This window comes from Megascapheus bottae, chromosome 5, assembly GCF_031878675.1.
Source record: "Megascapheus bottae isolate mThoBot1 chromosome 5, mThoBot2.hap1, whole genome shotgun sequence".
NCBI lineage: Eukaryota > Metazoa > Chordata > Mammalia > Rodentia > Geomyidae > Megascapheus > Megascapheus bottae.
Genome location: NC_143513.1, coordinates 35,754,386 through 35,780,447, shown reverse-complemented (window position 1 = coordinate 35,780,447; position 26,062 = coordinate 35,754,386).

The following is a 26,062-nucleotide window of genomic DNA, read 5'->3' as shown; positions in this document are numbered from 1 at the left end:
TGTTCAATTGTGATCTCTTTGCACACCATTTGACGATTTTTTTAAGTAGCTGCCTAGGGCCATTGAGCTCTATTGTTTCATCTACTCCTTCCTGTAATAATAGACTCAAAACTTTCTGTGTGTAGAATAAGATTGCAAGTCATTATGAAACTATGCTATCCAGAATATTTGCTCTTGCAATATTACTTCAAAGTCTTTGCAAGCTTTCTTCATTCTTCTTTATTGATTGTCTTTAGTCTGTAGCTATGTGTTTTCCAATACTCTATCGTCAGACTCACTATTTCTTCTTTTTGATTCACTGGATTTTTAATTTTGGCAAGTACATTTTTAATTTTAGGAATTTCTAGTTGTCAAATGTCACTGACAGCTCTAAATTGTGATCCTAGTAGCAAGAGAAATTGAGAACTGAGAGACCAAGTTTTGAATTTAAGTTGGGCAGAACCATCTTTAAGACTTCATAACCGGCAAAACAGAGATTTAGGGGCATTACTCAAGTGGCAGAATAACAACGGGGCAAGCAAGCTGAGTATGAGTAGGGTCCTGAATTAAACCAAAACAATACAAAATAAAGAGGGAGAACTGCAAAAACCACTCAGAAAAAGATTACTCCACATTTATACCATTTCACTAGTAGATATGAACATACTTTAGCATTTTTCGGATAAAGAACTTTTGAAGTTAGGAAAGATACACAATGTTAAAATAACTGAAGTTTAAGTAAGTATATATTATTTATGTAGCTAATTTTGCTTCTGTGTAAAAACTAATAATTCATTCAGATGAGAAAAAACAATGTAATATAAATTAGCAAACATAATTTTCTGTTACATAAGTTAATGTGCTTTGTTGTACATCAGTGTTCTATGGCTGATGTAATATCTAAGCTAAATGTAAACTAAAATTAGAGATAAATTTTATACCATCTATGCTAATGAATAATCCTCATGATAGAAGTAACTGCTGACTGGGTAACAAGTAACTATTCAGAGAGTTCACTGTCCCTGGAAACCAAAGGCAGCCCCAGTCTCTTAAAGACTACTCATCCGTGAATGGTATCTCCTTTATGACAATCCTTAACATGTAAATGAATATATTTTAGGAAAGAGTTACAATAACATGTCTTTCATAATCTTTCTATTACCCTTTAAGATCCCCTATGGAGACCAGACAATGGCCTCAGACAATAAAGTAGAAAGGATGGTAAGTAAGTTGATTTCATTTCTAAATGCTCTCGATTTTAAATTTCATTAAACCTTGAGCTTCAGTTATATGTTTTATTATTTTCGTGTGAAATTGAAAAGATATATCAATCAATGTTTCAATTCTTGTTTTCTTGTTGAAAAGCATTTGTGTGATTGAATTGTGAGTGAGTCACAGGGAGAGAATTTATTTTCATGAAACTTCATTTTTCCCTTGAAGATATGAGTGATTACATCACAATTATTTAGATGTGTATTTGGCAGAAATTACCATGAAAATGAATGACTTCACTCCATTTCAAGGGAAGCCATTGTCACTGACGATTCCTAAAGATGAAAGGTACTAAGTAAATATGAAAATTTGGGGGAATGATTCTGCTGGAACTTCTAAGTATTTACCCACTTTCTTTTTATATTTTATTTTTTATTATTGAGGTAATGTATGGAGGGGTTACAGTTGCATTTGCCAGATAGTAGGTGTATTACTTCTCACACATTGATACCCCTTCTTATGTTTTGTCCCCATTTCCCTCCCCCACCCTCTGAAGATCTTGATAAAAATATTAAAGCAGTACGTGAATTAATGCACCTTCTATCTGGCAAATATCATGTAACCCTTTTACTAATTACAATAAAAAATGCAAAAAAATATTAAAGAAGATGATGTATAGAGATGTCAACATTTGAAAGATTTATCAATTTCAGTAATCTAATACTTTTCAAATTATCAATGTGTTATTAGGTTCTTTTATGCTACATAAATTCCCTAGAAAATTTAGCATATGTATTTATTTAATCCTCTTTAGTTCCATATGCAGCAACTGTGAGACAATTATACATATTCAGGGCTTCCACAGCATTTTTGTTTTTATTTTTGTTTTTGTTTGACAGATGAAGAAATTGAAAGGTTAAGTGATTCTACAAAGATATGACATAGCTGATGTAAACATGGAAATTTCACTGCCTCCAGACACTAAATGGTTAAACACTGTCTTACACTATCTCTTTGGTGATGATGGTAATCATTTACTTTCATAAAGGACAGATGTGAGCTGCATGAACTTCTTTAAACTAGGTAAAGGTAATATAAAGCATACAATCTATCACAGAAGTTACCCAAACACTTTTATTTGAGATCATTATATCCACAGCACCACTTCCAGCTTTTTCTATGTATGTGGTACTAAGGAATCGAACACAGGTCTTCATACATGCCAGGCAAGCACTCTATCCCTAGGCCAAACTCTCAGCTCTCTTTTTCAATTCTTTTAGCTTTAAGAAGTATATACCTACATTCATTATGGACACTGCAGTGTTTGAAAAGGATTTAATTGTGGCAGGGAAATCATTTTTATTATTTTGCTATAGAGTCCATAAAATATCTAATTCGATTAGGAAAACAAAAATGTTTCACATGCTTGTACACATTTATCATCCCAGCTACTCAGGATATGGAGGCAAGAAAATCTGGAGTTTAAGATATGCCTAGACAAAGTTAGGGAGACTCAATCTCAAAATAAAAACAAAAGATTTGTGGGACTAGGAATATGATTGCCTAAGAAGTTTGAGGCCAGGCCCTAGGTTCAATACCCAATACCACAAGAAAAAAAATATATGTTTTATATATATGTATATATTTCCTGTTCCTAAGGTGTTATTATAAAGCACTAAAATATTAAACTATATTTGAGTAAATCTCAACCACTACCTATTAACTTTTCTGTAGAAGCATTCAATACTGTATTTTTGCCTTCCTACCTATACATTGATGATTGAAAGTCACAAAAGAACTACTATTTTTTTGGTGGGGGGAAGATAAAAACACTCAAATTAGGTGACAGCAAAGAAGTTGTCACTGGAGAAAGGAAAGGGATGAGGAGAGAAGGGAGTGGGAACAACTCTGCTTTACAATTTCTTACACAAATCAAAAAAATTTGACATCCTGACAAAGAAGCACTTCAAGCGGTTTCACACATACACAAAGAAAAACTCACAAGGTAGAATTATGGCAATGATTTATTTAGTAAAGCAGGGAGAGCTTAGACCTCCCTCCAATGTATAGGAAGTGGCAACACATTCAGTTTGTTACACTTTTACCATCTAGACTAAACTGGGGAATCTGGTATAAAATATTCCTCCTTATGTGGCATGTCATCTGCTAACATTTAATCCACATGTGGAGATAACGGGGTTAGAATGACTCTAAAATAAAATACAGGAAAGGGTTTGACAGATTAACTCATTTTCTGATACTGTAAAAGATTGTTTCCCTGCCATCTTGTTAATCATGTAGGTATGAGTTCCCTTTACACTTTCGAATTCAGGCAAAGGAAGGGGAAGCAAACATTGCTTTGCCAAGGACAACACCTAACAGTGTCCAATGTTATGCTGTAACAATAGTATTTATGTGTAGAATTTGTACATCTTTTAATGGATTCTTTTATTCTTTTTTCATATATTTTTATTGTAATTAATAGAAGGGTTACATGATATTTGCCAGATAGAAGGTGCATTAATTCACATACATTGATACCCTTTCACGTGTCTTGGTCCTCATTTCCCTCCCCCCAGGATTCTTTTATTCTTATTTCATGGCCCTGGCTTGTTTTCAGATTTTTTTTTCTATTATCCTGTCCTATTGCTCCTGCTGTAAACCATATACACTTCAAATTTTCTTCTCCTTAACAAAATGTGTTTTCCAGCTTTATTGTCTTGGGTGGCAACAAACTCATATATAAGAATTTATCATTAACTTATTTAAACTAATGAGTAAGTAGATGATAAATGATACGCTCTCTTCTGAATGATATCATTCCTTTTTAATAGAGTTCCTAACCTTTTGGGGTCTAATGACACAGCCTGAAGTATTGGGAGAAAAGCAGTAGTAACTACAAAACGTCTTCAAGCTGGTGGGATATATAACTTCAGAAAATGAAGTCGAGTACCACCTAAAACTTCTGATACATGGAAACATCACCTTCATATTTATAACCACTTTTGCATAAATTAGCTTTCAGCTTCCAGATATGTAATAGTATGCAAAAACCTTAAAATAGAGGAAACCACATAGTTATGAGTCAAAACAAAATCCAAGTTATTAATTTATTTGCTTTTTTAAACATAAATAAGTACATAAAGTTGTGATTGAATGATTAGCTTTTGTTTTGCACTCTTTAATTATAGATGTGCAAATGCATAATGGGAAGCATAAAGTTGTGTAAAGAACAAACAGGCCTTTGGTGTACATATGTGTGTGTATCTTTGTGTATGTGTGTACACATGTGCATGCACACAGGGATGGATGGGTGTGTTCAGAGAAAGAAAGGAAAAAGATGCAGAGAAAGAAAGAAACAGAGAAAGAAGCAGAGAAATAGCAAAGAGGAAAGAAATAACTTATGTTAAAGGAGGATAATACTGAAGAAATGCCTTCTTTTTCCTTGAGTTTTACATAAGAAGATGCAATTTTCTATAAGGCAAAATTGTTCTGAGCTCCCTTTCTTCTTCCCATAAGCATCATTGTCATTGAAATGGTTTCAGGGAGAGTAAGAGTGATGACAACTCTTGTGAAACCCAACTTTTACTCACTAGATTCATGACATCTCAGCAAGGCTCTGTCATCATTATCATCTATGAACTCTGACAGATCCTCTAAAGCACGGCCTAAAAGCTTCACTTTATTAAAATATAGTAACTTATTTCTTACCCATTGGTTTCAGGCAGAGGGAGACGGAAAGATTCACAGAGACAGATGGACAGACAGATTGATAGACAAGAAGATAGAGAAGAAAAATGTAACTCTTTTACTTGAATTTCATGTTCATGTCAGAAATATTACAATTATAGTATTCCTATAATAAATATTAAAGTCTTCATTTATTCTAAGAACACTGTATTCAGGTAAAACAATTTCATAACAAATAATTTGAGTGACCCAACTCTCCCAGTTTATCCAACACTGTGTTTGTTTTGAAGCTGAAATTCTCATATACTGGGAAACTCCTTAATGTCTAAGTCAAATGAGCCATCTGAATATTAGCATACCTAACTCTAATATAAAATTATTGCATACAAAAGGTAACCTTGAGGCTGGGAGTTTGGCGTGGTGGTAGAGCACTTGCCTTGCATGCATGAAGACCTGGGTTTGATTCCTTGGTACCACGTACATAGAAAAAAACCAGAAGTGGTGCTGTGGCTCAAGGAATACAGTGGTAGCCTTGAGAAAGCCCAAGGACAATGCTCAGGCCCTAAGTTCAAGGCCAAGGACTGGCAAAAAAAGAGATAACCTTGTATAACTTGCTTCATATCAACTTTCCTGATATCCAGAATTGATTGATCATTGGCTGGGTTGGCTTCCACACGATTAGATGGTTCATTATCTATGGTTACATAACAGATTTTCCCCAACAGATTATCTCTCAAAATGACAGTTATCTCATAGGGTCTAAGGGGTCACGGTTTCTGCATAGCTTAATATTGTTACATAAAATACCTTGGTTCCTTCATTGCTAGTGTCAGCTTCTAATTTCAATTTCTTCTAAGTGAGACTCTCCAGCGTGGCAATTTATTTTTTAAAGAAACTAAAAAAGACTAGTAAGACAGTAACCACAATCTTATGTAACGAAATCAGGGAGGTGACTTCTCATATTCTGTTCGTTACAAACAAGTCATAGGGTTTGGACCATAAGCTAGGAGTGACTTACAGAAGTACACAAAATGTGGCAGTGGGGAACCAAATAAACTATTTTAAATAAGAGAGTGTAAGATAAATTGGCTGTGTGTGAGGAGTCGGTGAAGAGAGGGAAAGATCAACAGAGACAGAGAGACAGACAAATTATCATCAAAGCTCTTTATGATATATTATTTTTTCCAAGTTAATCACAAATTTCTGAGTTCTCCTGCTTTATTTCTTTCTGCTCACATTTATATGAGTGAAATCCTATGGCAAGTTGCTTTTGCTTCTGTTCTCTTTTATTCATAAATTTATCTTTGAAACTTCTTATTCATGTTGTATATTGTATCATAAGATATTGTTTCCAATGTGTAGTGTTTAATGTTATATATTCATATATCATATTTTAGTCTCCTGTCTATAAATTATCATCAATGTTACAGCAAAAGTAAAATAAATAATAGTCTTATAATCTTTTTTTTGTAAATTTCCTTGGCTAACCTCCTCTTTTTTCATTTCAACTTCCCTTCACTAGCTTTCCCATTCCTATAGCTCAGGAACCTTCATGGTTCAAATGGAGAAAATTTATATAAACTTATTTTCATAGGGGTTCTCTGTGGAAATACTCTCTGTATTCTGACAAGAGAAAACTCTCTGGTAAGAGAAGCTAGTTGGTCACATAATATGGTTTCCTAATAAAGCACACAAGCACACACACACACACACACACACACACACACACACACACACAATCACTCCAACTAATAGGAAGATACGTTAATTTTACAAAGTACCACACCATATTCATTACAATTGAAAAATAATTTCTTTTACAGAATATTAGCTGTGACTGGAATTCAAGGTAAGTAAAATAATCCTTAGCAAAACACTTCAGATTCAGATGTTCATGCCAAGTACACTGCTGAAAAGTTATTGAAGTAAGAAAATTGTAGGGATGGATGCATGTATTGATTAAAACAAGATGGGCTGGAGCCATGAAGAGAATAGAGAAAAAAAAATAGTCTACAAATCAATTTGTTGGAACCTTTTTCTAAAATGCTGCGTTTTTCACCAAATTCCTCAGAACATAGTATGTTAATAGCAAATTATTTCTTAATGAATATTTAGCATATTTTTATGTTCATCCATTTGGATTCATAATTCTCAATAGGCCTATTTTGGACCAAGTTAAGCACATTTTTTCTAAACCAGAAAGCTATATTCTTACTTATCTTGAATGTCAGATGTGTATGTGTGTGGGTTTTCAGAAAAACAAACAAACAATATTCAGATACAGGTGTGGCAACTTTCTTGTTGACACATTCTGAATTTGTCGAAATGTTTGCTTTAATTTGTCTTTGTAGATAGCAATCCTAGCTCCTGATTATAGCAAGCAGTGTGTCACCGGGAGGAAGAGAGGGAGCACTGAAGGAAGAGAGAAGACACTTCCCACGCAACATGGCACCACCAAAAGGAAATTTCAACACTTTTACAATTCAGCTCATTTCAAACAAACAAAAAAAATGGAAGTGATTCATGCATAATAAATCCCTGCTGGGCTGATTTGGGCTTTCATGAGTAATTTCTTTCACTAACCACAACTCCATAGCCCCTGACCTTCAGGCAGCAGGCATCCTTTATAAAAACATGAGCTTACTGTTGGGGTTATGCTTCTGTGGTCCATGAACTCCCTAGTGACTTGTTAGCTGTCCAAACACAAGCGACTTAGGGAACATGTACTTGTAAGCTCTTGTTTGGAGTCATGAAATTCATATTCCTATTGTAAAAGTAAAAACCTACAATGATAATAAAGAATATAATGTGACTTCAAGGACTGATTTGACACTTCTACTTTTCCTTTCAAAAGCATAGTTCCATGCATTCCTCAATAGTTTTCTGAAGTGTTGGCTAATCATTTCCTCATGACTGGATTGAATGCCTTCTCATCACAGCTGAGATAGGTAAGGCTTTTGCTTGAGGAATGTACTCTAATGGGTCTAATTTATGACTGCTTCCTAACCCTTGGTTTCAGGTCTTTTTTGCAGATACATGTGTCGAACATTTTCTGTTTTCTTTGTTTTCTATTAATTTCACAAGTTATTATGAATGCCTCTTGAACTTAATCTTATGGAAAAATACAATTCAGTTGAAATCTTCTCATATAGATAAGTGAAGTTCTTATCAAAATAGGAATCCTAACTGCTGACATCCTCTAAGTACAATCAATAATTAGCCCAATAAGGCAATCACTTTGTTTCAAGTAAATCTCTTGTTGATTTCTTCTTCAGGATTCTCTGTTGTTTAAACCATCATCGTATTCCATTTCTGTAGGATCAAGAACAGTCTCAAAAGGTCTCTACTCTTGCTTGTGGAAGCAGAATAGAATTGTGTTGAAATGTCCATTACTAGAGGAAGAGTAGACTCAAAGTCTATCATTTCTCCTCTTTTATATTTACAATGCATACTTTTATAGCTTTAAATTAGTTTTTTTTAGCTCAGATCCATCAACTCAGTTTGTATCTACTGTCTCCAGAAGCCACTCCCAACCAAGATGGAAGAGCGAGGTAAGGGACCTATCTGCACAAGTTCCTGAAGGGCAGCCCCCCAATCAGGGTGGTATCATAGGACTAGCTTCAGTGACTATGATGTGACTGTTCAGGAGGTTTTCCACTTACAGATCCTGAGAAGTGCACAGACCATCGGTGGGTCATGTAACAGGAAGGTTAGGGAATTCAGAGGAAGAGAAAGGACAAAGGGCCACCACATTCACTGAAGACTAGAGCAGCAGCCACACATTTCTCTGGAAGGAAATTTTAATTAGTGAGTTTACACAAGCAGGCCCATGTCTAAGATGCTCATTCAGTCCCTGAGAGGTGGTCATCATTTTGTTCATGCAGACTGTGTGGGACAAGAGAATTGAGAAAGCACCTAAATGTTGCTGTCCCAAAGGAATATAGATATACCAGAGAAGGTATAAAGGATATATACCTCATATATACAGTCTTCATTTGGACTGCATGAATTGGGGATGAGGATGCATGGGGGGAAAGTTGTAGATCTACAAATTATATAAAAGGTGACTGTGCCATATTTTTTTAAGAAAGTTTCCAAATATATTGAAAACCAATGTTGAGGAAACAGCATTTAAAAGCATTCACTAAACCACCTGTTGAAAACTAAAAGAAAGTTGGACAAAGATGTCCAGGCCTTTGGTTTCCAAGGTATAATATTTATCACTTGGATGGTTTAGAATTAGGACATAGGTCTGATAATTATACTTATGATTGAATTAAGGCTGAAAAAGGTCATATGTTATTATTGTCCTCACTGTTTCAGCATATAATAACATATTAAGTTGCATAGCATTTCATTCTCTGGTTTTTGCTACCTGGAAGGGGAAAGGAAATTCTTGAGAGCGAGTGCCAAGTCTTAGTCATTTGAATTCCAGTATAGGTCTAGGAAAATGTTCAATAAATTGAACGAAATAGATTAAACTGTTTTGCTATGATTGTTGACTTGCATTTCTGTCCTCCTTCCTTCATTTCTCCCATTTATTTCACCTTAAGGTTCATTACAATGATGTAATTTAATTCCATTACATTAATTTATGGCCTTTTCCAAATAACAAAAGCTAGTTTGCATTTTGAACATGTTTTCTGCCAAGCCCTGCACAATCTCTTGAGACCTAAATGATATATGAGAGTATATCACATATATCTTTGCCATAAATATCAAACAGCATTATGAAGTATCATCTATGATTGCAGGTTCAGACACTGATTCATTTTTATGTTTTTCCTCAAGGATAATTAACTGTACACTGATTGAATAGTTTTATAGTTTTGATAGACCTTATTAGTTTAAGAATAATACAAAATGCTGAGAAAAGATAGCAATGCTATACTTGAACATTTTGTCAAATAAAAATATAGCATCTAGTTTTCAAGTTAATAGTATCTCCTTTATTGTCATTGATATTATGCATTTCTTCATGTTTGTGGTCATATTTACTTCTTCTGAAGAGTATCTAGCTCATTGTTGAGTCTGTGAGGTTTCAATTTGTTAAGCTTTTTGGATATGAGGCCATAGTCTGATGTTTAGCTGGCAAAAATCTCCCATTCTGCAGGCTCTTTTCTTGTAATGTGCCTCTGGAGTTCAAAACCTTTCTGGTTTAATGGAATCCCATAGATAAATTCTTTCTTTGATTGGCTGGGTTTCTGGATTTTTGCTTTCAGTAAGTTCCTGCCTGAGCCAAGGACTCCTTATGTTGTGTCTCCTCCTTCATGTAATATTTTCATGGTTTCAAATCTTACAGTGAGGTCTTTGATACATTTTGAATTGATTGCTCGTACAGGTGATAGATAAGGTTCCAGTTCTGTTGACTGCATGTGGATAGCCAGTTTTCACTACACCATTTCTTGAAGAGGTTGCCTTTCTTCCAGCCTGTGTTTTTTATTAGATGGCTGTAGGTATGTGGATTTATATCTGAGCCTTCTATTCTGTTTCATTGGTACTCAGGCCTGTTTTTGAGCCAATACCAAATGTTATCAATTTTTTTTTTTTTTTTTTTTTTGCCAGTCCTGGGCTTGAGCTCAGGTCCTGAGTCCTTGGACTTTCTCAAGGCTAGAACTCTACCACTTGAGCCTCAGCACCACTTCCGGCTTTTTTTTTTCTATATATGTGGTACCAAGGAATCAAACCCAGGTCTTCGTGCATGCTAGGCAAGCACTTTAACTACTAGGCCAAACTCCTGGCCCACAAGTGTTATCATTTTTATAGCTCTGTAGTAGAGTTTGAAATTTGAAATATACTTCCAGCAGTACTTTTCTTGCCTAGATTTCTTTTTGTGGTTCCATATGAATTTTAGGATTGCTATCTCTATTTCAGTGAAGAAAATGCAAATGAAAAGAACACTGAGACGCTATCTCCTCCCAGTTAGAATGACCGTCGTTAAGAACAAAAACAATAAAGCCGGGAGTTTGGCCTAGTGGTAGGTAGAGTGCTTACCTAGAATGCACCAAGACCTGGGTTTGATTCCCAGGTGTGTGTGTGTGTGTGTGTGTGTGCCTGTGTGTGTGTGTGTGTGTTGATAACAGAAGAATTAGAAGCAAACAAGTGATTGATATTATAGAGATATAGCTATTATCTTCTCAAACTTTAAAAAATGTATGACTAATGGATTCTAATTTATGACCAGTGTTTTGGTTTGTCTTTCTTTTCTGCTTTTAAACTTCATTCTAGATTAACTTATCAAATTCTAAACGCGTAACTTTTGTTTTGTCTATTATTTTTTGTACTTTTCCCAATCAGTTCACCATTTGTGTGACTAAATTATGGCAGTTTTCAGAACATTCCAGTCAAGTATATACCAGTGTTACCATAATGATGTGACTAGTATTGTGTTCCCTTTTCAATATTTAATTCATCTTAGCATATCTTATGGAAAATTATACACTCTCTAAATCATGTTAGAAAATTAAGTCTATGTTTCTGTTTCCCAAACTATGCAGTTCTGAAGTTGTAAAACAATGTAGAAAGGTGTGGTAGAGAACTACAAGATTATGACCTTGACTGGGGAAGCTTATAAGTTTATAAGCACCTTGCTTAAATCTCCGTGCAGACACGTCCTGTCCTCTGGAACAGAAGAGCATGGTCCCTATCTAGATACTGCATTTGGGTTTGCTGGGACAATAAATAGCTCTAAATTTAGCAAAATTTGATTTTAGACATAAACAGTGCCCCAGATCTCATTTACTAATTGGTCAGGAGTCTACTCCATCTCTTGGTAGCCTTATGCTTCCCTATTCTGACTTACAATTTTATTTATTGAAGACAGTGCTGGATATAAAATCATTGCTAACAATCTTAATCCCAAATTTACAGGTTTCTGGTATTGTGATCTTAGCACACATAGACTGTTTACTTCTCACTTCCTTAGTATTAAAATATAAGAGTAAAACATTCCTTGCTTCACAGTTTTATAATAACCACAGTAGAAGATATTTTTTATTTGACAGTTCTTAGCAAGTTCGTTTTTATTAAATTGTGAAACATTATAAATTTTTAGTGATCTTTCCTTGAGATTTCTTTTAACACTACATTTATGTTAGCTTCTGACAATTCTGGTTTCCAATGTAATTGCAACACACAACTTTGGCTTGACTTTTTTTCTCCAGGTGTGACAATTTTCTGCTAGCTATATTTTTAAGGCTTTAAGATCACAGAGAAACTTTTTATGCCTTACTGGCTGCTAATTACATCTGAGAAAAAGAATTTCCATCTAGGAAATGATTCCTGAGCTCATTTTATTATTATTAGATACCCATTTCCTTTAGAAATCACATACCTGAAACTGCAGCTGTCTCTGGCTTCTGGAAGACCTGGATAGAGTCCAACCCAGGCCATTTCAGAATGAGTAGGGTTCCTGGTTTGGTTTGTCCCTTTGAATCACACTTTTCTAAATTCTGCACTCTAATCTTGTTTACTAATATTAATTTTAATGCTCGTTATGTTAGTGCATATTGTCAGTATTGATCAGCTATACTTGAACATCATTTACCTCTCTTTTCCAAATAAATTAAAAGATGCTTTATGTTTTCTTCTGAGGGAGAGAAAGACATTGTTAAATGTACAGATTGCTATATTTTACATGTTATGTTGGAAATATAGAAAGACCTAGTTTACAACAAGTATTTTTATATACTACTTTTAAGATTTCTGACCCATAATTTAACTATTTCCAAAAAATTATTTAAATTTTCTTTATGATATTTATTTTTGGGGAACTTCAGACATCAAGGCATAACTGAGCTCTGCACATGGGTTTCGATGAAATGAGCACATAATATAACACCTACCAGGTTCTCTTATGTGGGCTGAGTGAAGGACAGGCATGATCAGACAGGAAAACAGACAATGAGGGAGAGACCAGGCTCCTTCCTGCGGGACTCATTTTCCTGTTCACTTTAATATAAAATACCTTGAAGAGATTATTTTTACTGACTCTGTCCAGTGTCTTTCTTTTCAAGTCCTCCAAACATATTTTAATTAGACCCAAACTTTCTAGCCTTCCCAGCCACAATATTTTATTGACTACTGCAAATGCAATAGTCAATTTCCTTTTCTCATCATATATTATCTGTCAGTAGCACCATCTTATGAAGTACATGAAAATTTTTTCCTTTTTCTTTTCTTTTCTTTTCTTTTTTTTTGGTCGGTCATGGGGCTTGAACTCTGGGCTTGGGTACTATCCCTGAGCTCTTCAGCTCAAGGCAACTGCCCTATAGCTTGAGTCACAGTACCACTTCCAGTTTCCTAGTGGTTAATTCGAGATAAGAGTCTCATGGACTTTAGCGCTCAGGCTGGCTTTGAACCTCCATCATCAGATCTCAGCCTGCTGAGTAGCTAGGATTACAGGAGTGAGCCACCACGGACAGCCTATAAAAATAATTTTTCAGGGGCCGGGAGTTTGGCCTAGTGGTTAAAGTGCTTGCCTAGCATGCATGAAGACCCGGGTTCGATTCCTCGGTACCACATACATAGATAAAAGCCAGAAGTGGTGCTGAGGCTCAAGTGGTAGAGCTCTAGCCGTGAGAAAGTCCAAGGACAGTGCTCAGGCCCTGAGCTCAAGCCCAGGACTGGCAAAAAAATAATAATAATTTTTCACTTGGATTGGTGTTGGCACACATCAATCTATTTTCCTTCTACTTTTTTCTCCTCCTCAGACTTCTGTCTTATTTTTCCCATGCTCTACAGGTTGAACATTTATAGGTTTAAACTCTCCTGAGAAAATTATTTCCAATCTCCATCCTCACATTAGTACATCTCCTTTAGAATCATGAACATAAATAGTCTCTATATCCTACTGCTTGTTCTACATTTCCATATAAATATATGATAGATATTTCAAATAATTTATCACATCCCCAAACAAAAACAAATCACCAGGTATTCAGGCACTGAACACATTTTCTTCCTCCTGAATTTCTCCTTCATCACAATAGATAGTGACTATTCTGCTCTTCTCTTTCTGATGTTAGATTGCACCTGTAACGAACAAGGCACACCATCATTTTCTTCCAGAGCTAAAAAATAGCGTCTGTCAAAAGTTGGTGAAAGGTGAATATTTACTGAGTAGATGAAATACCTTCTGCTGTTTCATAGAACTGTTGATCAATAGATTGTGGAACAACCAAAGAGGTGGGATGCATATTTAATTGTTTGCTAATGTCATGACTAGACCTGTTGCTATCATATTTCTTGACATTACTTATCATTAGCCCTAAAAACATCCCATGTGTTCATCTGTTTGCTGTTATTAGATCTATCATTGCACATCACCCTGGTCATCACTCTGGACTATTCTTTTGCCATTAATCTTCAAAAACAGCCTACTGACATACATACCTCCAAAGAAATGTGATTTATCAATAACTAGAGAAATCATTAATAAATCAGCTAGCCACCCAAAATGAATGCAAAAGAGGAGAGAAAAGAACAATCAGAGACAGAGTAGGAAAAAGACAAGAATCACTATATTCAATGAATATGATTAAGTGTTATGTTGCTTACAAATAGTCTTTTAAATGAACTTCATTATTTGATTTTATAATCTACCTAAAGAAAAAATTTCAAACAAATAAAATACCTATTTAATTCAAACCAACATTGCTAGAAAATAATAAGAGTGGTATCAACCTGTTAGAGTCACAGTATCACAAACTGTAAAAAAAATATACTTCCTTTGTCAATGAATAAAAAAATGTTTTAATTCTTCTATTTCAAGTTCAGGTCTCTGTATCCCTTTAACCTTTTATAATTTACAAAATAGCCAACCAAGTAGCAAGAAGCAACCATTTTTTAAATATGTATATTACAAATTGACATTTTTGCTGTGTTGAAAACCTCTTCTTTTCTTCTTCATTATTGTTGGTCCTGGGTCTTGGACTCTGGGCCTGGGGGTTTTCCCTGAGCTCTTCAACTCAAGGCTAGCACTCTATCCCTTGAGGCACATCATCACTTCCAGTTTTCTGGTGGTTAATTAATGTAACAGTCACAAATTTTAGTGTCCAGGCTGACTTTGAACCGAGGTCCTCAGATCTCAGATTCCTGGGTAGTTAGGATAACAGATGTGAGTAACTAGCAGCTGGCTGAAAGCTTCTTTTATTGACTTTTCTCATAACACATATAACATATAATATATATTTTAAGTTCATAAAAGCCTATCTCTCAGCGATTTCCGACTATAGGTAAATAATGAGCTGCATCACATTCATCCAGTCATTTTAAAGATTTAAAAAGCTGATAATAAAGATGTTCAATTATATTTGCTCATTTACATGTCCAATAAAGTTCTCTGACATCCATGTTGCAGAGTTGCCTGGATTCATGATAAAGCCCTTTTCAAGTTCTGCAAATCCCCATGGGACCTCTGCTTCACATTCTTGTCCATTCCCGTCACACCGACAATTGCTTAGTTTTGTCTTTAAAAGGGACTCAACGGTGTTTTGAAAAACACAAAGGAGAAAGAAATTGGATGAATGATCTTTAATACTTAAGTGATTTCCTGGTGTTTAACCTGGAGTTACTTCATAGTCTGTTTCAAATTGCCTTTAAGTTAGAGGGTCAGAACTGAATTCAATTTCCTCAGAATGCTGTTTTCCTGGCATATCAGTAAGATTATTATTGCTTTTCAGTTTGTGGTTTTAACAGATTTTATTTGCTTAATCACTGTAGTGACTTGTATAAATTGTCATTCCAACTTTACATGTTTTATTAATGATTTAACATGTAACGAATCACACTACGGGGAAATGCATTCTAATTCAGTCATATGCAGTTAACACATTTATTTGATTATTATAAAACTACCCCTTAATTTAGCCTTATTGTATCCATGCTAATTCCAAGAGTTTGGAGGATTATAGTGTCAGACTTCTCTGACAAATCAAATGAAATGTGTTACCTAATAAAATAGAATGCACAACAGTGATCATTGTTTTGTTATTTGCTTTATTTTGCTAGTTATTATTCATGAAATATATGAAAAGCAATTAAAAGGAACTATCTCACTGAGTTAACAAGATAAAATTTGGCAGACTTGGCATCAAAACTTTATCTGAAGGTTTTTTTGTTTTGTTTTGTTTTGTTTTTGCCGGTCCTGGGCCTTGAACTCAGGGCCTGGGCACTGTCCTTGGCCTTTCTTGGGGCTAGAGCTCTACCACTTGAACAACGGCACCATTTCTGGCTTTTTTTCTATTTATGTGGTACCGAAGAATCAAACCACGGTCTTCATGTATGCTAGGCAAGGACTTTACCACTAGGCCAAACTCCCAGACTGACTATCTGAAGCTTTAATGTGATATTATATTTTTAAAGTGTGAAACAGGGTTTTACTACAAACTGTGTAATTTTTTAAAAATTTTTTTATTGAAATTAATAAAAGGGTTACATGATCTTTGCCAGATAGAAGGTGCATTAATTCACATACATTGATACCCTTCCGCATGTCTTGGTCCCCATTACCCTCCCCCCCACTCCCTACCCGTCTTGGTTTTCCCCCCTTCCCTACCAAATTTCAAATAACCAACTACAAATCAATTCAATATATCAGATAACAAAGTGAGATACTGTAACAATATGAGATACCTAAGGGACAGCAAAGGAGATGAGATATAACATAGTACATTAAGGACAACAATCATTTGTTATATGGCTTTTGTTTCAATATCCTGGAGGTCCTTTCAATTAGCTTCATACTATAGGGCCTTATGTATCAAGATTTTGCTCTATTACAGATCTCTGCTAGTAGAGCCCAAGGTTTCTACTGATTATGACAAATGAGGGAAACCACTGAGCCTAAGTTCCTTTGAGTCTGGCTTACTTCACTTAATATGATTTTTTCTGTCTTTCCATTTCCTAACAAATGGGGCAATGTCGTTCTTTCTGAAAATAGCATAGAATTCCATTGTGTAAAAATACCACAACTTGTTGATCCACTCATCAACTGAGGGACATCTAGGTTGGTTCCATATCTTTGCTATGGTGAATAGTGCTGCAATGAACATTGTTGTGCTAGCGGATTTAGTATGCCCTTGTTTCTGGATGGTTGGGTAAATGCCAAGTAGTGGAATTGATGGGTCATAGGGGAGTTCTATGTTTAGCCTTTTGAGGCACTGCCACACTGCTTTCCATAGTGATTGAATGAGTTTGCACTCCCACCAACAGTGTAGTAGTGATCCCTCCTGGCCACATCCCCTCCAGCATCTGTTATTATTCGTTTTCCTGATCCTGGCCGTTCTAACTGGAGTGAGATGCATTTCTTTTATGACCAGAGATGTTGAGCATTTCTTCATGTGTCTATAGACCATTTTTGTTTCTTCTTCAGAGAAGACTCTCTTTAAGTCTTTGGCCCATTTTTTAATGGGATGGTTGTTACTTTGGAGATTAGTTTTGGAGTGATTCAATTTTTTGAGTTGTTGATATATTTTAGATATGAGGCCTTTGTCCATTGTTTGGTTGGTGAAGATCTTCTCCCACTCTGTAGGCTTCCTATTTAATTTACTAGCTATGTCCTTTGCCATACAAAAGTTCTGCAGTTTAATGCAGTCCGACTTATCCAGCCTTTCTCTGATTTGTTGTGATTCTTGGTCCTTATTAAGAAAGTTTTGACATGTGCCAAGGAGGCCTAGTGTATTTCCTATTCCTTCCTATAAAGTTTTCAGTGTGTCGGCTTTTACCTCCAGGTCTTTGATCCGTTTGGAGTTAATTCTAGTGCAGGGTGACAAAGAAGGATCCTTTTTGATGAAAACTTTAAAACCCCAAAAAAGGAAATTAAAGCAGAACTAAGGAAATGGAAAAACCTCCCATGCTCCTGGATTGGAAGAATCAACATTGTGAAAATGACAATCTTGCCAAGGGCTATCTACAAATTCAACGCAATACCCATCAATATCCCAATGGCATTCTTTAAAGAAATAGAAGAGGCAATCCAAAATTTCATATGGAATAATAAAAAGACCCCATATAGCAAAAACACTTCTTAGCAGAAAGAACAGCGCTGGAGGAATTTCAATTCCAAACTTTAGACTCTATTTCAGAGCTATAATTCTCAAAGCAGCTTGGTACTGGCACAAGAACAGACCTGAAGACCAATGGAATAGAACTGAGGACCCAGATATTAAACCACAGACCTATGGCCACCTAATCTTTGACAAGGAAGCCAAAAGAGTAGAATGGAAGAAAGATAGCCTCTTCAACAAGTTGTTCTGGCAGAACTGGTTAAGCAACTGCAGAAAACAAACTATGTAATTTTAAGAAGTTTTAGTTTAAATCATTAACTTTAATTTGAGTCTAGCTCAAGATAAGTGTCGAATACATAAGATCCATAATAATATGTTCAATATCCAGCAACTACATATATATGTATATAACACATATGTAATTGACAAAGTGACAATATTTTATACTATTTAACCAAACAAATGACAAATGATTGAATAAAGAAGAGCATAACGAATAAGTAAGTTAGCATGTTTACGAATGTGCATTTATGTGTATATATTATGTGGATTTAAAGTCTTCTGTAAAAGTTATATATGTAGAAGTCATTAAAGAAAATATTGATGGATTTTCCACATAAAATAAAGATTAGTTGGGTGTTAAATTAAACAAAGAAAAATTAGAAAATCAAGATACCTAGAAAAATAATTATCTCATTTTATTCCAAATATTTTCTTTTTGCCAATCCTAGGCTTGAACTCAGGGCCTGAGCACTGTCCTTGGACTTTTCTCAAGGCTGGAGCTCTACTACTTGAGCCTCAGCATAACTTCCAGCTTTTTTCTGCGTATGTGGTACCCAGGAATCGAACCCGAGTCTTCGTGCACGCTAGACAAGCATGCTAGACAAGACTCTACCACTAGGCCAAACTCCCAGTCCCTTATTCCAACCATTTTAAAATTTGAATACACTCACAATTTTTCAAAGATTTAAAATAAACAAAGACCCCATAAATTATCATCCAAAGTAACTAAGCATGTAGGAGATATATTTTGAAGAAACACAATAAAAATATAAGGTAAAGAAAACATTTTTGACCTTATTCAATTGGTAAAATTACCAAGAGTTTATCATGGAATGTAGATAAATGATCCCCTTATATGAACAGAAAAAGGAACCCATGGAAGCAAAAATATTTCAAGAAACTAACTATGTTGAAACTATTAAAATACAGACATTCTCAGAATTTTAATTTCATGCCTTAAAGCTTATATTTAACAATAAACATAGTTTATACATTATCACCTATGATTTCTACTGAACAGTAACTGGCATTTAGTTACTATGGATGTAAATGTTATACTGCCTGTTTCTAAACTGGAAACAGTATGTAAATGTTCTTCTGAAATGAAAAAGAAGTAATGCTTATACATCTCCATACACAAATGTGAACCACTTCTATGTACGTGTGTGTGTGTGTGTGTGTGTGTGTGTGTGCCAGGTTTGTAGCTAACAATAATGATTTATGAGTGATGGCTGAAATTGAGGGCTTTAATGTAGTCTGTTATTGTCTGTCATAAGTTCTGAATTGCTGAGCAGGAAACATCACAGTATGGTTTAGGTTCTTTGTTTCTGTTTGCTAATATAAACTGTCTTGTCTTTTGGAATATATTGATGAGACATTTGAGGGTTGAAAGTTTGGTAAATATGGCTGTAACTCTCCCTAATTACAAACACCTATGTAAATCCTTCACTGTTATCCTGTATGAAGGGACTATTCAAAAGATGATACCTTCCCAAAAGTTCTTTCAACATTGTTGGATATAGAAAATTTCTTTTTTCTTTTCTTTTCTTCTTTTTTTTTTTTTTTGCCAGTCCTGGCCTTGAGCTCAGGGACTGAGCTCTGTCCTTGGGATTTCTCAAGGCTAGAGCTCTACCACTTGATCTTCAGCACCACTTCCGGCTTTTTCCTATGTATGTGGTACCAAGGAATCGAACCCGGGTCTTTGTGCATGCTAGGTAGACACTCTTCCACTAGGCCAAACTCCCGGCCCCAGAAAATTTCTTTTTTTTAAATTTAGTTTTATTGTCAGGGTAATGTATAGAGAGATTACAGTTGATTACATTTACATACATAAGGCAGTGGGTACATTACTTCTTGAACATTGTTACTCCTTCCCATGTTTTTCTCCCACTTTCACTCCCTCAACCCTCTCTCAAGTTGTAAAGTTTATTTGCATTATACTTCCCTGGAAATATCACTCTTTGTCCTTTGTCTCAACATCTTGTTTCTCCATTTCCCGTCCCTAATTCAAATAATCAAATAATTGTATACACAATACACCAGATACCAAAGTCAGATACAAAAATACCAGGAGATAAACCATAATGGAAAAAAAATGAAACAAAAGAGTAAAGAAATAGTTTCACATAGTACATTAAAGACAATGGCCACAAGATAAACCTCTTGTTTCCAAATTATGAAGTGCGTCTAAAGCTAGGGAAGTTGTGATCCGAGATTCTTCGTTTTTGCTTTTGCTGTACCCTCATCTGTAAGCCCACTTGATTATATATATTCTTGAATACACTGACTGCTCCGCTGTCTAACTTTCTATTCTTCTGTTTCTAAAGAATATAAGACTAGTGTTTTCTTTCAGCATTTCTTTCGGTCTTCTGGTGTCTTCTTTTCCCAAACTCTTTTCATAAATATTTTTTAAAAAAGGAGAAGGACTTTAAAATTTTATTAGCTTTTAGTTTCTTCCTTGTTGAATGGCTAGGTTATGTGGTTGGATTTTGGTTTAATCTTTTTGCACTCTGTTAGAATATGACTCATAGTATTTTGAAAAAAGTACAGAATACAAGAAAGGAATATTTTGAAAAAGGTTATAGTATATGATATAGTCAAAATAGATAGGAGATAATGAGCTACATAGCATGACATTAAAAGAAAAACAATATTTGCTAAGGTAGAATACAAAGTAAAATTACATTGGTGATAATGTATCTTTAAGAATGACATACCAATCAATGTTTCCAATTACACAAAATTCTTCCATCTGGTACAATTCTGGCAAAAAAATAAATACTAAGGTGGAGTACTGAATCTCATTTTACAGAGTTAATAATAATAAAAAAAGAGTAGAAAAAGTATTCTTGTATGCTCATATCTTTGGCGATAGTGTGCAGCTGGATTCTATCTTTGTTGTGTATATTATTTAAGAATTCTGTTTCTTTAAGCTTTGATCATGTAGTTTTCCTACATATGGTTCTATTTGGCACTTGTGAAAGAAAGTATATAAAAGGTCAGGAGAATGTTATTACCTATCTATAATAAGAAGAATGTGGATATACATTATTCTATAAGATATGTACATTATTGAAGAATAATTCAGTTATTCTATCAAGTGTTTTGATAAATACCTATTGTATAATGTGAAATAGTGTCAACAGGTTAAACTAATGAGTAACAGAAAAGTAACTTTTGTCTGTTTGATTCTTTTGTCAATGTAATATAAATAATGCATATTCAATCAATATATAATATCTTGTATTTATTTATTATTATCTATATAGTTGTCTGTCTAGTACTTAATTTAATATACATTTCTACCAGGTAGAAAATATTCTAAGTAAGTAAATATAATGACTATGTACTTAGCTCTAATCTTGTAATCCTGTGTAAGCAACTAAAGTCACTGGCTCAGTAACTGAATTGAAAAGTCTGTTTAAGGCTAGCGTTTAAAATATCATTCTTTCAGATGAATGAGTAGAATTCTACTCTGTATCCACATAACATTTTCATGGTCCATCGGTCCACTGAGGAGCATCAGGGTTGATTCCAGATGTTGGTTATGTTAAATACTCCAGGGAATGCAAATGTGCTGGTAGTTTTAGTGTGGCCTTGTGAGACTGATATTGTACCTTTTGAAAGAAAATAGACTCAGAAAAAATTATATTTAGTGGACTAAGTCAGGCACAAAGCAACATGGGCTGTGTGGCTTCCATCCTTTTCCAGAATGTGCCTAAAAATCTACAAGTAAATTACTGGATGGTTTAAAAAATACTCTGGAATATGATAAATTATACAGATTTCTAGACACTCACACAGTGAGACCAAAGGAGGAGTAGAACAAAAAGGCACAATACCTATTTGCATCTGATCTTGTAAAATAATATTTATCAAATGAACTTCAGTAAATGGAAACAAGACAGTTTTTTTGTTGTTGTTGTTTGCATTTTCCATTGTGGGGCTTGAACTCTGGGATTCTGTGCTGTCCCTAGCCCTTTGTGTTCCTGGCTAGCAATCTACCACTTGAGAAACAGCATCATTTCATTGTGTGTGTGTCCGGGAGGGGGAGGGGGAGCTCTGGGCCTAGGCGCTGTCCCTGAACTCTTCATTTCAAAGCTACAACCTGTAACCCTTGAGCCACAGCCCCATTTCTCATTTTCTGCCCTGGCTGGCTTTCAATTGTGAACCTGAGATCTCAGCCTGCTGAGTAGCTAGGATTAAAGGTGTGAGCTACTGGTGTCTGGCTGAAACAAGAATTTGTGTTTCTTTTTGTTTTTGTCTTTGTTGCTGTTTGTTTTCTTTCCTTTCTTTTCCTGCTTTGGGGAGGGTAAAGGGGCCACAGAAATGGTGGAACAAAGGGTGATTAATGCAGCAGAGACTATGAAAATGCAGTCAGTAGACTGTTGAAAATGAACTATACAACTTGTGGATGGGGATGAAAGGATGAAAGTAGGAGAGAATGAATGAAGGGTTGACATTGTTTGAACAGAATGTACTCTTTATCTGACTTATATACCTGAAACCCCTCTGTACATAAGGTTCACAAAAGGAATGTATTAAGGAGAAAAGAATAGCATTTATGCCACCAGTGACAGTAGGAACTTAAAGTAATAATAAAGTATGATATAAGATTAATATATAGAGGAGTGGTTGGGCCATCTGCTTTCTTCAAAAATCCTTCACATATATTTATGATGACACAAATAAACCTGGAAAACATGTCAGTCATAAAAAGAAAAGTACAACTTGATCTGTTAATATGTAGCATGTTAAAATTGTGGATGAGAGATAGAATGGTGTCTAGCAGGACTTAGGCGATAGAAGATAGAGGGAGATGTTGGTCAAAGGAAACATTCCTGAGGTCTGATGTATGTAATGGTTATATTTATATAGCAAATAATATTGCATTGCATAATGGGAAATTATTAAATAATCTTTCAGTGCTGGAGTTTGGCCTATTGGCAGAGTGCTTGCCTAGCATGCACAAAAACCCACATTCCTTGCTACCACATACATAGAAAAAAGCCAGGAGTGGTGCTGTGGATCAAGCAGTAGAGTTCTAGCCTTGAGAAAGTCCAAGGACAATGCTCAGGCCCTGAGCCCAAGCCCAGGATTGGCAAGAAAGAAAGTCTTCTATCTGTTGCATATAATGTAACCCTTCTATTAATTACAATAAAATCATATGAGGAAAAGAAAGTCAATGTTATCACCAAAAAAATAAAAAGGCAACTACACGAGGTTATGGGTAAGTCAATCAGCTAAATATTTTTTATATATTGTATAACCTTATTGAACAAAATTTTAATATATTTGATAAAACCTCAATAAATCTGAAAAATAATAAGATAAAATAAAAGGTGAAACATATAAAATCTTCAAAATGTTAGATGGCATTTCAGCTCCCAAAAATGTTAGCTACAATTATTATTTTACTTTTCATATACATTGTTTACATCTCCTTATGAAAAAGGTATTTGGCATTTATAGAAAATGAATTATTGGGCTGGGAGTTAGGCCTAGTGGTGGAATGCTTGTCTAGCACACACAAAGACCGTGGTTCGATTCCTTGGTACCACATACGCAGAAAAGCCAGGAGTTGGGGCTGTGGCTCAAGTGGCAGAGTGCTAACAAGGACAGTGCTCAAGCCCTGAGTTCAAACCCCAAAACTGGAAAAAAATGAAAAGAGAATGAATTATTTAGAATAAAATACAATGTTCATAGTTGTTATCCATCAGTATTTACAAAGCTAAAAATTTGCTCAAAACATCAAAATACTATATATTTTTACCCATAATTGATCTTAGGTTTCCTCATTGAAAAGTATTCATTTAAGAGCAGATAGTGCGGAAATGGAAAAAAAAAGTGGAATATCAGTTTTCTGTAATACAAGTAGAGGTTAACATTATGTATATAAGTATACACAAACAGGCACACTCATTCAGAAACGGAAAACAGTGGCCTTAGATAATGGGAACAACAAAGTATCATATTTTAAATGAGATTTTAACATTGAAATAACAAAAATCTGACATATTTTAAATGTGAAAATTTAAAAAAAAATGTGTTTAACCAAAAATCATAGTAGAGTGCTTGCCTAGCATGCACGAAGACCCAGGTTTGATTCCTCCGTATCACATACATAGAAAAAGCTGGAAGTGGCGCTGAGAGACTCAGGTGGTAGAGCTCTAACCTTGAGAAAAGGCCAAGGACAGTGCTCAGGCCCTGAGCTAACTGGCAAAAAATATCATAACAATGTAGAGTAATACATTATTTAAATAACCTTAGAACATGATTTGGGGTCATAGGTAAATATTCTTTTTGCGATATACAATGCCTTTAAATAACAGGCATTGTTGTTAGAAACATCTTTGATGATTTTTTATTTGTTACTGAATATCTAAATGATATGATAATTTTCAACTGAAGATTAAATAGGTCAATCCATCCAAATATTTAATTTTTAATTCATATAAAAATATATGATGATACATATTAAGCAATGTATTAAAGCCACTTCAACGAAGTAAAGTGTTTTCATTGCTGAGCACAACTGAAACAGCAGAAAGGTAGTATTCAAGATTAAATTTAAAGTCGATCTTTTGAATGTGTCTGTGCTATTGAATTGAAAATGGTACTAAAATTTCAGTGAGAATTTTCTCTATTTTCTTGATTTAGTTACATACTAAATTCTACAACTGTCTTATTATAGTTGTATAACTATCATAAATTTCAACTATTTCCATAATCTATACATTCAAGATCAGAATTCTTAATTGGAAAATAAGGTTTCTTAATAGAAAATTAAAATAGTGTTACAAAGTTCACATATTGCTGGTCATTCTTTTTTTCAAAATAAGGACACTAACAGGTCAAATATGAAAAACAAGAATAATGATGACATGTATTTTCTTTTAAACAAGCAAGAAATGATGATACATTGGAAAGTAAAAAAAACCAAATATATGCCTATGCATGACTTGAATTTATTCTTTGTTATCCTTCCTTGAGTGTGTGTGTGTGTGTGTGTGTGTGTGTGTGTGTGTGTTCCTTTGGCTTGAACTCAGGGCCTGCGTTTCTTTACTTGAGGTTATCTCTCTATCACTTGGATTACAGTTTCACAAGTAAAAAGTCTCATGAACTTTTCCTTTCAAGGCTGGCTTCTAACCACCAAACTCAGATCTTAAGCCCCTTGAAGAGTTAGGATTTCAGGAGTAAGCCTGATTTCTAGCTTCCTTATTTTAAATATGAAATATTCATAAAAGGAAGGAAGAATGTACAGAAGGAAGGAAGGAATGAACGAATGGACGAACAAAAGCGCCAGGGAGAGAAAGAAACATCAAGTCAGATTTATAGACATAAAAATTCAAAACATGGGGAATAATGCAATTGTGGTTAGACAAAATAAAGAAATTGAAAAAAGGAGTCTGACACTACATGGAAAACATAATTTTTAACATATTTGATATTTTGTAATAGCTTATGAAAAGACTGTTTCCCATCACAATCTTATGTAATGGACTCAATATTGAATGCTGTTTTCCTTCAATCCTATACAAATATGGGCACTGTGCATTCTTTTATAAAGTCTTCATTGCGTCACTAGATGAACCTTCCAAAACTGAGTTGGAAATTTAAAAAAAAATAGATGTTTCCTGGGCTTTTGGATATGATGGCTGTTTACAGATAGTAGTTTTGAAGAACTCAGAAAGAGTGTTAATCAGTCATTTGGGAATCACTGAACAAATGCTGACAAGAGGGCTTGTGGGATGGCTACTGAACTGCTGGATAGCTCTCTCCATAGCCTGGGGGAGAATCATCTCTTGCTGCTGACTGCATAGTTGGAAATCTCCAGTAAAAAGTCATTACAGGGGCCAGGAGTCTGGCCTAGTGGTTGAGTGCTTGCCTAG